We start from the raw sequence: 13,041 nt of genomic DNA on the forward strand, positions 1-13,041 counted from the left end.
GTACTGGACGACGAAGGGTATTCTGTCGGTTGTGTCCCATGTTTAAGACTTCGTACTGGAATAATGATGTCAGTGCGTGGTTCAATCCCCGTTCTGGCTGAATTAGACTTGAGGCCTGCCTCCTCGCCCTGCCCTGTAGTAAGATCACAGAGCCAAGGTGCTGCCTGAAGAAGATGATGATGATTATGGTAGTCCTTTGTTATTATGCTGCATTTCAGCAGCGGCAGCAACAACAATGTGCATTTATATATCACGTTTAACAGAGCAAAATGGCTCTGTGACATTTGACAGGAGTGTTACCAGACAAGGTTTGACAATGAGCCACATGAGGTGACTGACGCACTATCAATTACCACAAAGACGAGAGTAGTGGAATAATCGAGGCTTTATTGAGCAAAGATGTTGTGCCTCCTGTAGCTGGAACCAGAATGGCTGCAGCTCGGAGAGCCCACACATTTATACTCCGCCTACTGGGCGGAGCCAGCAGGCAGGGATTTACCCATGTACCTCTACTATACGGGCAGTGCCGTAATACATGTAATACAACTCGTGGTGACTACCACATTCACCCCCTGTTAAAAAAAGAGTCCAGCGGGGTTGGTGGAAAACATTACAAGTTCAGTCTGTCGGGGGCATTGACCCTCCTCCGCGATCGCCTCAGTCCTGGTGGTGATGTGGGCGCCGACCTGGTCACCTGTGACTCGGGGAGCGTGTTGTCCTCGTCTTCGTCACACCTGAGTGGAACCAGTGGGAGGACGGTTCCTACTGGGCGGGGGCTGCGGTGAGGTTCGCTGGAGGGAGGGTTAATGGCGCAGGGGTGAATGAGGCAACCGGGGGATCTGGTCGGGGTTTATGGGTGGGGATCCAGCGGCTGCCAGGTCCCGGAGGGAGACTGTGCCTTGGCGCCTGTCGGGGTGTGCCACGTAAGCGTACTGCGGGTTTGCATGTAGGAGGTGGACTTTTTTGAGCAAGGGGTCCGACTTATGGGTCCGCACATGGTTCCGAAGGAGGACGGGTCCAGGAGCTGTCAGCCATGTTGGGAGCGAGACCCCGGTGGTGGACATCCTGGGGAAGGCAAACACAGGTTCGTGAAGGGTCTCGTTAGTTGCAGTGTAGAGGAGCGATCGGATGGAGTGGAGCGCGTCGGGGAGGACCTCCTGCCAGCGGGAGACCGAGAGATTTTGAGACCGCAGGGCCAGCAGGACGGCCTTCCAGACCGTCCCGTTCTCCCTTTCCACCTGCCCGTTTCCCCGGGGGTTGTAGCTGGTCGTCCTGCTCGAGGCAATGCCCTTGCTGAGCAGGAACTGGGGAGCTAACAGCTCATAAAAGAGCATCCCCGATCGCTGTGTATATAGGTGGGGAAACCGAATAGAGTGAAGATGCTGTGCAAGGCTTTAATTACCGTGGCAGAAGTCATGTCAGGGCATGGGATGGCGAAAGGGAACCGGGAGTATTCATCAATCACAAAGAACAAAGAACAAAGAAAAGTACAGCACAGGAACAGGCCCTTCGGCCCTCCAGGCCCGTGCCGACCATGCTGCCCGACTAAACTACAATCTTCTACACTTCCTGGGTCCGTATCCCTCTATTCCCATCCTATTCATGTTTTTGTCAAGATGCCCCTTAAATGTCACTATCGTCCCTGCTTCCACCACCTCCTCCAGTAGCGAGTTCCAGGCACCCACCACCCTCTGTGTAAAAAACATGCCTTGTACATCTCCTCTAAACCTTGCCCCTCGCACCTTAAACCTATTCCCCCTAGTAATTGACCCCTCTACCCTGGGGAAAACCCTCTGGCTATCCATTCTGTCTATGCCCCTCATAATTTTGTAGACCTCTATCAGGTCGCCCCTCAACCTCCGTCGTTCCAGTGAGAACAAACCGAGTTTATTCAACCATTCCTCATAGCTAATGCCCTCCATACCAGGCATCATCCTGGTAAATCTCTTCTGCACCCTCTCTAAAGCCTCCACATCTTTCTGGTAGTGTGGCGACCAGAATTGAACACTATACTCCAAGTGTGGCCTAACTATGGTTCTATACAGCTGCAACATGACTTGCCAATTCTTATACTCACTGCCCCGGCCAATGAAGGCAAGCATGCCGTATGCCTTCTTGACTACCTTCTCCACCTGTGTTGCCCCTTTCAGTGACCTGTGGACATGTACACCTAGATCTCTCTGACTTTCAATACTCTTGAGGGTTCTACAATTCGCTGTATGTTCCCTACCTGCATTAGACCTTCCAAAATGCATTACCTCACATTTGTCCGGATTAAATTCCATCTGCCATCTCTCCGCCCAAGTCTCCAAACAATCTAAATCCTGCTGTATCCTCTGACAGTCCTCATCGCTATGCGCAATTCCACCAACCTTTGTGTCATCTGCAAACTTACTAATCAGACCAGTTACATTTTCCTCCAAATCATTCATATATACTACGAACAGCAAAGGTCCCAGCACTGATCCCTGCGAAACACCACGAGTCACAGCCCTCCAATTAGAAAAGCACCCTTCCATTGCTACTCTCTGCCTTCTATGACCTAGCCAGTTCTGTATCCACCTTGCCAGCTCACCCCTGATCCCGTGTGACATCACCTTTTGTACCAGTCTACCATGAGGGACCTTGTCAAAGGCCTTACTGAAGTCCATATAGACAACATCCACTGCCCTACCTGCATCAATCATCTTTGTGAGCTCAAAAAACTCTATCAAGTTAGTGAGACACAACCTCCCCTTCACAAAACCATGCTGCCTCTCACTAATACGTCCATTTGCTTCCAAATGGGAGTAGATCCTGTCTCGAAGAATTCTCTCCAGTAATTTCCCTACCCTGATGTAAGGCTCACCGGCCTGTAGTTCTCTGGATTATCCTTGCTACCTTTCTTAAACAAAGGAACAACATTGGCTATTCTCCAGTCCTCCGGGACATCTCCTGAAGACAGTGAGGATCCAAAATGAGGATCACCTTCAGAAAGTACGTGTTGCGTTCGGCGGAGGAGAGGGGCCCTTTGAAGTCCATGCTGAGGCGCTCAAAGGGGTGGGAGGGCTTCACCAGGTGCGCTCGATCTCGCCGGTTGAAGTGCGGCTTGCACTCTGCGCAAACTTGGCAGAATCTGGTGACGGTATTGACCTCCTCAATGGAATAGGGCAGGTTGCGGGCCTTGATGAAATGGAAGAAACGGGTGACCCCCGGGTGGCAGAGGTCATAGTGGAGAGCCCGGAGTCGGTCCACTTATGCGCTGGCACATGTACCGCGGGATAGGGCATCAGGCGGCTCATTGAGCTTCCCCGGGCGATAAAAGATCTCATAGTTATAGGTGGAGAGCTCAATCCTCCACCTCAAGATCTTGTTATTGTTGATCTTGCCCCGCTGTGTATTATTAAACATAAAGACAACCAACCGTTGGTGAGTGAGGAGAGTGAATCTCCTGTCGGCCAGGTAATGCCTTCAAAGTCGCACAGCTTCCACAATGGCTTGGGCCTCCTTTTCGACAGAGGAGTGCCGAATTTCGGAGGCATGGAGGGTACGGGAAAAGAAGGCCACGGGCCTGCCCGCCTGGTTGAGGGTGGCGGCCAGAGCTACGTCCGATGCATCGCTCTCCACCTGGAAGGGGAGGGACTCGTCGACCGCGTGCATCGTGGCCTTGCCGATGTCTGCCTTGATATGGTTGAAGGCCTGGCGGGCCTCAGCCGTCAGGGGAAAAACTGTGGACTGAATGAGTGGGCGGGCCTTGTCTGCATAATTAGGGATCCACTGGGCATAGTAGGAGAAAACCCCCAGGCACCATTTCAGGGCCTTGGGGCAGTGGGGGAGTGGGAGTTCCATGAGGGAGCGCCGTCCAAAATGGCGCCGAAGATAGCTGCGCCTATGGGGCGCACATTGCGGGCGTCATCAAAGATGGTGGCGCCCACAGGCCGCACGTGGCTTGCGGTGAAGAAGATGACGTCGCCCACGGGCTGCACGTGACTTGCGAAGGGGAAAATGGCGGCGCCCGTGGGTCGCAGGTGGGGGGTGTAGGAATGCCGGGCCTGGAAACAGCGGCGATCGACCGGGCCTGGCAAACAGAAAAAGAGTGTCCCTTCTTCCCACAGCCATTGCAGGTCGCACTCCGCACCGGGCAGCGCTGTCTGGGGTGTTTGTTTTGCCCGCAAAAATAGCACTTAGGGTTCCCAGGGTTGGTTGGCTGCCACGCGGCGCAGGCTTGCGGTGGGCTGAAGTCGGCAGCTGGTGAGGCCCACGATGCCCACGAGGGTGCCGCGCAGTCGGGGGCGTAACATAAGCGTCTCTAATTAAAGGTTCGGTGCTGGACTGCCGAAACTGCCTGGCAGTCACAGTTCCTACCTAGGATGTGCAGGGCACGCCAGAAATCGTCCAGAGAGTCCCCGGGGAGTTGCTGTCTCGTGGCCAGGAGGTGCCTGGCATATACTTGATTGACTGGTCGAGCGTAATGTCCTTTCAAGAGCTCTATCGCTTCGGAGTAAGTGGGCGCATCCCGGATGAGAGGAAAAATGTCAGGGCTCACCCGTGAATAGAGGACTTGGCGCCTCTGCAAGTTCGAGGGTTCCTCAGCGGATGTTCAGAGGTAGCTTTTGAAGCAGGCTAGCCAGTGGTCAAAGGCGGACGTAGCATTGACTGCTTGAGGGCTCAGCTGCAGGCGATCAGGCTTGATGCGGAGATCCATCGTTTTAAAAAATCTTTGCTCAATAAATTGATGCACTATCAATTACCACAAAGACGAGAGTAGTGGTATAATCGAGACTTTATTGAGCAAAGATGTTGTGCCTCCTGTAGCTGGAACCAGAATGGCTGCCGCACCGGCGAACACACACATTTATACTCTGCCTACTGGGCGGAGCCAGCAGGCAGGGATTTACCCATGTACCTCTACTATATGGGCAGTGCCGTAATACATGTGGTGACTACCACAGTGACATTGGCAAAAAGTTCGGTGAAAGAGGTAGATTATAAGGATGGTCTTAAAGGAGGAGATCATGTTAGAGAGATGGAGAGATTTAATGAGAGAATTCCAGAGTTTAGAACCCAGGCACTGAACCAATGGTGAAATGATAGAAACTGAATCTGAAGAAGAGCCATACCGACTCAAAACATTAACTCTGAACCTCTCTCCATAGTTGCTGCCAGATCCGCTGTGATATCCCTACATTTTTAGTTATTATTTATGGTAGAAATTGGGGATGTGTGAGAGGGCAGAATTGGAGGAGTGCAGTAGTGCCCCATACATTAGGGCTGGTTTAGCACAGTGCATAGCCCAGAGAGAAATTGGGTACTGGGTTTAGCCCAGTACATAGGGCTGGTTTAGCTCAGTGGGCTAGACAGCTGGTTTGTGATGCAGAACAAGGCCAGCAGCGTGGGTTCAATTCCCATACCAGCTGAGAATTCCGAATTCTCCTTCTGTGTACCCGAACAGGCGCCGGAATGTGGCGACTGGGGGATTTTCACAGTAACTTCATTGCAGTGTTAATGTAAGCCTGCTTGTGACAATAAAGATTATTATTATTACATTGCTGCTGCCACAAGGAGCGCAATGTGGCGCCTGAGACTGTTGTCAAGATGGTAATCCCTTAAAACCCCGCTCACAGCGGCACTAGTGCAGCAGTGTAAATATTGTCACAGGCCACAGGCAGACTCTTCAGATCACTTCAGATAAAAAGAATGTTGCTCATTTCATCAAATCCTTCCAGATGGAGAACTCTGCATAGGTCTAGGGGCCGACCTTCCCCAGGTATTTTTGGTGTTAAAGAGCTTCCAAGATCGCCAAGGTGGGTCTTGAGTTGAAGGTTCAGCGAGTAATAGCCACCAGAGCAGCTGATTTTGACTTTGTAATTGATCTCCCTGTGGGGCTCACGGATTACGAGCTCTCCCCCGAGGGGAAGAGACCTAGGAGTTGGGGCTCGTGAACATGGTACTTAAAGCCTGCCCAGATTGGGACCGGCATGATCAGTGGTCCTAACTGGGGACCTGTATGCCATGTGGCGACCTTTACTTTTGTTTGCCTAAATAAACATCATTGTTTAACCTTCCCAGGCCCCCTGAAGATAGACTAGACTTGAATCACCTTCCAGTGCTCATTAAAGAGGCTGGACAGTGTTTCTGTGGCTAGCACTTAATCAGATGCCCTCTCCAAACAGTGACTAGCTGATTGGGAGTAAAGAAATCATTGTTGAGGATTTCAAGCACTACTTAAAGGCCTTTTACTGTTCACTTACTGCTGGAGCTTTGAAGAGCATGATTGAAACGCATCACAAGGCTTTCTGGGACACAGCAACACTTGCCAACATTTATTCTGAAAACTAATTGAGGATTCACCTAAAATATGTAAATATGTATGAACATAGGAACTGGGAGGAAGCGTAGGCCATTCAACCTGATTGTGGCCTCAGCTCCACTTTCTCACCTAGCCCCATACCTTGGACTCACTCGTTAGTCAAGAATCTATCTACCTCTGCCTTAAAAATATTCAATGATCCTGCCTCCACTGTTTTGGGGGAAAGAGATTCCAAAGACTCACAACACTCTGAGAGAAAATAATTTCTCCGCATCTCCATCTTAAAAATGGAGACCCCTTATTTTTAAACTGTGCTGTGCTACCTGTTATGATCCAGCAGGTGATAAGTACCATGCCAGCCAAATCCCCAAAAAGGGGAACTTAACAAGTGATCACAACTGTTCTCTATTTGTTTTTACCATGAGAATATACATGTACTGAAGTCAGGAGCCACAAATTCCAGTAACACTTTAGAAGATTTTCAATATTAAAATTTAAACATATGTCAACAAGAGAAAAGAAAACTTAAACACACAAGATTATATTTACACAGTTAACATGAGTATAACAGAATATTTCTCCAAATTACTTGGCTAGACTCAAGGTAAATACACCTTTGGCAACAGTCCTTATAGATATTTAATGTATAAAATTGCAGTTGTATTATCACAAGGCATAAGCCACTGTTTCTGTAGGGCAGGCAATTCCCAGGGCTTCCCTCTATCTCCCACTCGGATATGGAAATTCAAGATTTTAAAACAGCCCTTGTTTTCTGAATCAACCTGTCACTTCTCTGGGGTGGCTAAAGGCTACTCACTTAATTTCTGCCTCAGCATGGAGCATTCTCTTCAGGAGATCTTACATGATCACAATGAGTACAACTTTGAACCTCCCTTTAAATATGTTATTTTTCTCATTGTCCTCTTCTTTGAGATTTACCTTTCCCAGGATATAAAATAATTTATATTCTCCTTATGGCCGCCACTTTCAGATCAAATAAATTAAACAACTTTGCCTTATTTATTCATGGCTTTTTCTAAGTTGTAAACTCTTTTTACCTCCCTTTAAAATTCAGCCGCTAAAAACCAAAACCCCACTCATATCCTAATGCAAACTTCTACTAATGTCAGGTTCTCACTGCAAACCGGCGTGTTTCTCTCCAGAGTGTGGTTTACTCTGTTACTCTCGTGGGGCGGGGCCTGATAAAGCTAGCAAGGTTGGCTCCACAGAGATTGGGACTTCATCTTTACCATGGCCGGCACGGTAGCACAGTGGTTAGCACTGTTGCTTCACAGCACCAGGGACGCAGGTATGATTCCCGGCTTGGGTCACTGTCTGTGCGGAGTCTGCAAGTTCTCCCCGTGTCTGCGTGGGTTTCCTCCGGGTGCTCCGGTTTCCTCCCACAAGTCCCCAAAGACGTGCTGTTAGGTGAATTGGACATTCTGGATTCTCCCTCTGTGTACCCCAACAGGCGCTGGAATGTGGCGACTAGGGGCTTTTCACAGTAACTTCATTGCAGTGTTAATGTAAGCCGACTTATGACACTAATAAAGATTATTATTATTATTTAAATGATCTTTGTTTAAAATTAGTTCCCCGCAAGTCCTCAAGGACATGGAGGACAACCCCATAACATTGGAGCGAACCCATTCCACCATAGAAGTAGCAAGGGGCTCACCCCCCCTTACCACATATAAGGGGAAACCCCTGTTTTGTCCCTGTCTTTGAAGGAGCTACCCAATTAGATCCCCACATTCGGGAGGCTGGCATGCTACAGCTGCACAAACACATTATACGCCCCACACACACTCATCCCAGCCAACACACTCCCCACACACACTCATCCCAGCCAACAAGATGGCTCTGGTTGCGCTGGAGCGCGCCCATCCCCCTGGGGCCAGACAACATCAAGGGGCGTGCACTAGGGGGACACCCGTACGACCTGTGGCCCTAAGTTCACAGTGGGCAGTCACCAGTGTACGCAGCTGCTTGGCTGCATTGCAAAGCTGTCCCATTCCCGTCCACCCCGATGCCAAAGCCCACTGCTACTCCCCTCGCCGGTGGCACAAGCCCCCTGATCAGCGGCACAAGTGTCAGTCACCTATGGCGATGTTGGACACTTTCCGTACCCTCTCTCTCCCTCAGCAGCCACAGTGCCTGTTTCACGATTTTTAAAAGCACAAGTGAACCGCGTTGTTGGGAATCCCGCCCAATGGAGGCGGAGAATCGCAGAGGCCCCGGAGAATACCGGGAAAGGCCCTTTAATGATATGCAAACGCCGTTTACTGTACGTGCATTCTGGAACGCATTGTCGCCCCTGTCGAGGTGACAGAGAATTGCGATTTGGCGTGAAACTGGCGTCCGCCACGATTTTGGCGTCAAAAAGTATTCTCCGCCCAATCGTGCTTCCCGATTCGGGCGCGGCCGACGGAAAATCCTGCCCCTTATTTCTCCTGCTGTTCTATTTTGCCAATTACCTTAAATTTGTAGCCTCTTGTTACTGACCCTCTGCAAGTTTTTAAAAATTAATTTGTGAGATGTGGGTATCGTTGGCTAGGCCAGCATTCATTGCCCATTCCTAATTGCCCATGGGAATGTGATGGTGAGCTGCCTTCTTCAACCACTGCAGTCCTGAGGTGTAGGTACACCCACAGTGCTCTGAGGGAGGGGGTTCCAGATTTTTTTGCCGCAACGACATATTTCCAAGTCGTGGTGGTGAGTGACTTGGAAGGGAACCTCCAGGTGGAAATGTTTCCATGTATCTGTTGCCCTTGTCCTTCTAGATGGTAGTGGTTGTGGGTTTGGAAGGTGCTGTCTAAGGAACCTTGGCTAGTTTCTGCAGTGCATCTTGTAGATGGTGTACATGGCTGCCATTGTTTGTCATTGGTGGTGGGATTAAATATTTGTGGAAGTGATATCTACTCTACCAAACCCCCCCCCCCCCCCGTGTTGAAAAACTCTCTTAAATCTCCCTTATTTAATTTCCCACTGAGGAGAACAATCCATATAAAATTCAATGTGGTGATTCATTTTGGTAGGAAGAACATTGAAAGACAATATAAAATAAGGGGTAGAAGTTTAAAGGGGTGCAGGAACAGAGGGTCATAAGTCAGTGAAGGTGGCTGGCCAGACGGAGGGAACAGTTAATAAAACATGCAGTATCCTGGGCTTTGTTAATAGTGCAAAGATTAAAAGAGCCAGGAGGTTCTGTTGAACTTGGACAAGACACTAGTTAGACCTCAGCTGGAATATTGTGCACAGTTCTGGGTGCCACACTATAGGAAGGATGTGAACACATTGGAGAGAGCGCAGAAGAGGTTTACAAGAATGGTTCAGGGATGAGAAACTTCAGTTATGAGCTTAGATTGGAGAAGAAGGATTGAGAGGGGATTTGATGGAGATATTCAAGATCCTGAGGGGGCTGGATAGAGTAGACGGGGAGAAACTGTTGCCACACTTAAAAGAACGAGAGGGCACAGATTGAAAGTGATTTTCAAAAGAAGCAAATGTGATGTGAGAAATGTATCTTCACACAGTTCGGGTCTGGAATGCACTGCCTGGAAGTGTGGAGGAAGCAGCTTCAATTGAGGTATTCCAGAGGGCATTAGATTATTATTTAAATATAAGCCACATACTGGCGGCACGGTAGCACAGTGGGTATCACTGTTGCTTCACAGCGCCAGGGTCCCAGGTTCGATTCCCGACTTGGGTCACTGTCTGTGCGGAGTCTGCACGTTCTCCCCGTGTCAGTGTGGATTTCCTCCGGGTGCTCCGGTTTCCTCCCACAAGTCCCGAAAGATGTGCTATTAGGTAATTTGGACATTCTGAATTCTGCCTCTGTGTACCCAAACAGGCACCGGAATGTGGCAACTAGGGGCTTTTCACAGTAACTTTATTGCAGTGTTAATGTAAGCCTACTTGTGACAATAAAGATTATTATAAAGGGTATGGGAAAAAGACAGGAGAGTGGAATGCCAGTGCAGAAACAATGGGCCGAATGGCCTCCTTCTGCACTGTAACAATTCTGTGATTCTCTAGTCTCTCCATATCACTGAATTCCCCATACCTAATACCATTCTGATAAACTTCCTCTGTACCCTCTAAAGAGGCTTGACACATAATTAGTCACAAAACTCTGGCTGAGCTGTAACACTGTTTTTTAAATGTCTACAATAACTTATTTGCTTTCATGTTTCATGACTTTGTTTGTGAAGGCAAGAATCCCATCTGCTTTTTAACAGATTTATCAATTTGTCCTGCACATTTAGTAATCTGTGTATGAACAGCCCCAAGCTCTTTCATTCCTGCATTCTCTTCAGAATTTTACTATTTAGGTTATATTCCCGCCATCATTTTTCCTTCCAAAATGCTTCATATCTTTCCATTAGAGCACCTACTGATACATTACATATGACTAATGGCAAAAAGAGAAGAACACTATCACAATGAACAACAATTACGTTGAATTTACAGTTCCAAACAGGCCAGTGTTCTCGCCCCCCCTTCAACTAACCCCGGTTGCAGCATTTCTTTACATTCTGTTCTCTTTAGTGGACTTATTCAAATTCTCCTTCAGTGCATCTCTGAGTGTAACACAGAGATCTGAAGTTACCTCTTGGAGAGGTACATAGCGATGTTCTTCAGCGGTTCCTACTAGTTAGTTGCAAGATTGCGACAGGCAGAAGTTCAGAGCATGGACTGAAAAAGGGCTGGAGCGAGTTGATGGGATGGAAAACTGTTTTATACAGAACAAGATCGCTTTTAATTCAAGTTTGCGACCTGAGGAAACAAAAGACTGCTGACATCTCTGCTCTTAGCTGCACCCATCTTTATATCTATCTCTGTAGTTAATGTGGGATCAAATGGGGGAGAGGGTTAATGGAGCAGCAAGACCGGGGCAGGTTCCTGTACTGTGCACAGTCTTGGAATGAGTGGGCCCCTAGAGAACCTGAAGAGGATTCCTCTGCCATTTGTGACCTTGGGGAGAGTGGGGGCTCTATGCTGTACAGAAGGCTACAGGAGGTGAGGGGGTATTTCTAGACAGTACAGAAACCTGGAGATAGGAGTGGGCCAGGCTGTCCTTAACTAGCAGTTACTGAGTGTCTCTCAGTCCACTGGCCAATGATGCCATTTTCACACTGCTGACCTTTTGCGAACCCTCCAGAGAAATGAATCGTGGTAGGGGGGGAACAGGACGTCCCTCCCCAGCAAAATAAATGAAATTGTAATTCTAAGTTATGAACGATATAAAGAGTCCTGGCAATAATTATAAATATATATGTAAAGTCGTCTGCAACTCGTATCACTAAATGTTAAGAGTCCCAATAAGAACACTTCTAAAAACCCATAAGATGCACACTAATGTAGATAATGTGGGGAAAAGATAGAAGTGGGAGCACTGTCACAGTGGCAGCTTGTGATGCCTGAGTTGGTGTTGTTACTGTTACTGTGTTGGTTGTTATTGTTGTTTCTGTATTGTTCTGCAAAGTTTGGATATGAAGTGCCAAATGCCAATTAAAATATTTTCCAAAAAAAAGAAAGCCAGAGGTGCAGGGCATGAGCCAGACCGTGTGCTGCTCAGGGTATCACACAAACCCTTTTCTCCTTGAAGCAGATGTATAATATCAATGCAGCAATAAAAATTGCAGTGCTGGTGACAGCTACTCTTTAATCATCGTCTAACTACAGAGTAGTGTTTATTTAAATTGTATGCGTGGTTCAAGAAAATTATGTTGAACCCTCCAAAGTCATTTGCATCAGTGCTTTCTGCCGGCATGTCACCTCCAGCGTTTGCAATCTTATGAGTTAGTTAAGCTGAGGCAATGCATCGCTCAGGGCGACAGATGCCAGCCCCACAGACTCGAAGATATTACATGCACACCGCAGCCTCAACTCGATTTGTGAGATTAGATTAGATTGAGTTTTCCCCAGTTGCTGAAATAGTGATGCAGGATGCAGCGAAGCAGTTCGCAGTTGAACTGGTTTGAAATATTTATGCTAACATGGCTTTGAAGTTTCACTCAAGACAGGCAAGAAAAATTGTGTTTCTTTTGTTTGTTCTGTCACTTGTGTTGGGGTGGGAAGCAACAAAGAAGGGATCAAATTGCTCCACTACCGGCCCCTACCCCCACCTCTGCCTCTGCTGCTTGTCTTGCAAAACAACATTTGTATAAAGAACCCACAAATTCAAGGTTCAATGAGGGAGAGTCCTGGGTGTTGACACACAGAGAGTGTATGCTCCAATTAAGGTGCTGTGTGTGCTATAATCTAGTCTAGCACAGGAGCTGGAGGTGGAGGGTGCAGCTGTATGAAAGAACCTAAGTGTGTAGAAATTGCTTCCCATGAAAAATTCATTCGTTCGAACGAGTAGTCAACTTAGAGCGTTCTAATGAGGACGGCCATGTCAGGAAGGTTGAATGCTATTGATGGCGGCATCTTTAACAGATGAAGCTATAAAAATTTCATTTCATGATGAATTTGCGATCTGAAATGTGTAAGATTGCTGCCACTAAGACTGCGGGTGTCCATTACAGTGGCGGCGATTTATTAATTTGTCAGCATTTCCTAACCTCCACCCCTGCAACCGCCGATACCCAAATAGAAATCATGTGAAGGATGACAATGTGGGGGGTATGTGATTTATATTTTCCTCTGAATTATGAAAAGCTGTCGGCTCAATTTTTCAGTTGGGATGAAAAGCCAAAGATCATTTCGCAATTCTGATATGCAGCAAGCAATAATAGGGAGGATAA

The sequence above is a fragment of the Scyliorhinus torazame genome, chromosome 18, assembly GCF_047496885.1.
Source record: "Scyliorhinus torazame isolate Kashiwa2021f chromosome 18, sScyTor2.1, whole genome shotgun sequence".
NCBI lineage: Eukaryota > Metazoa > Chordata > Chondrichthyes > Carcharhiniformes > Scyliorhinidae > Scyliorhinus > Scyliorhinus torazame.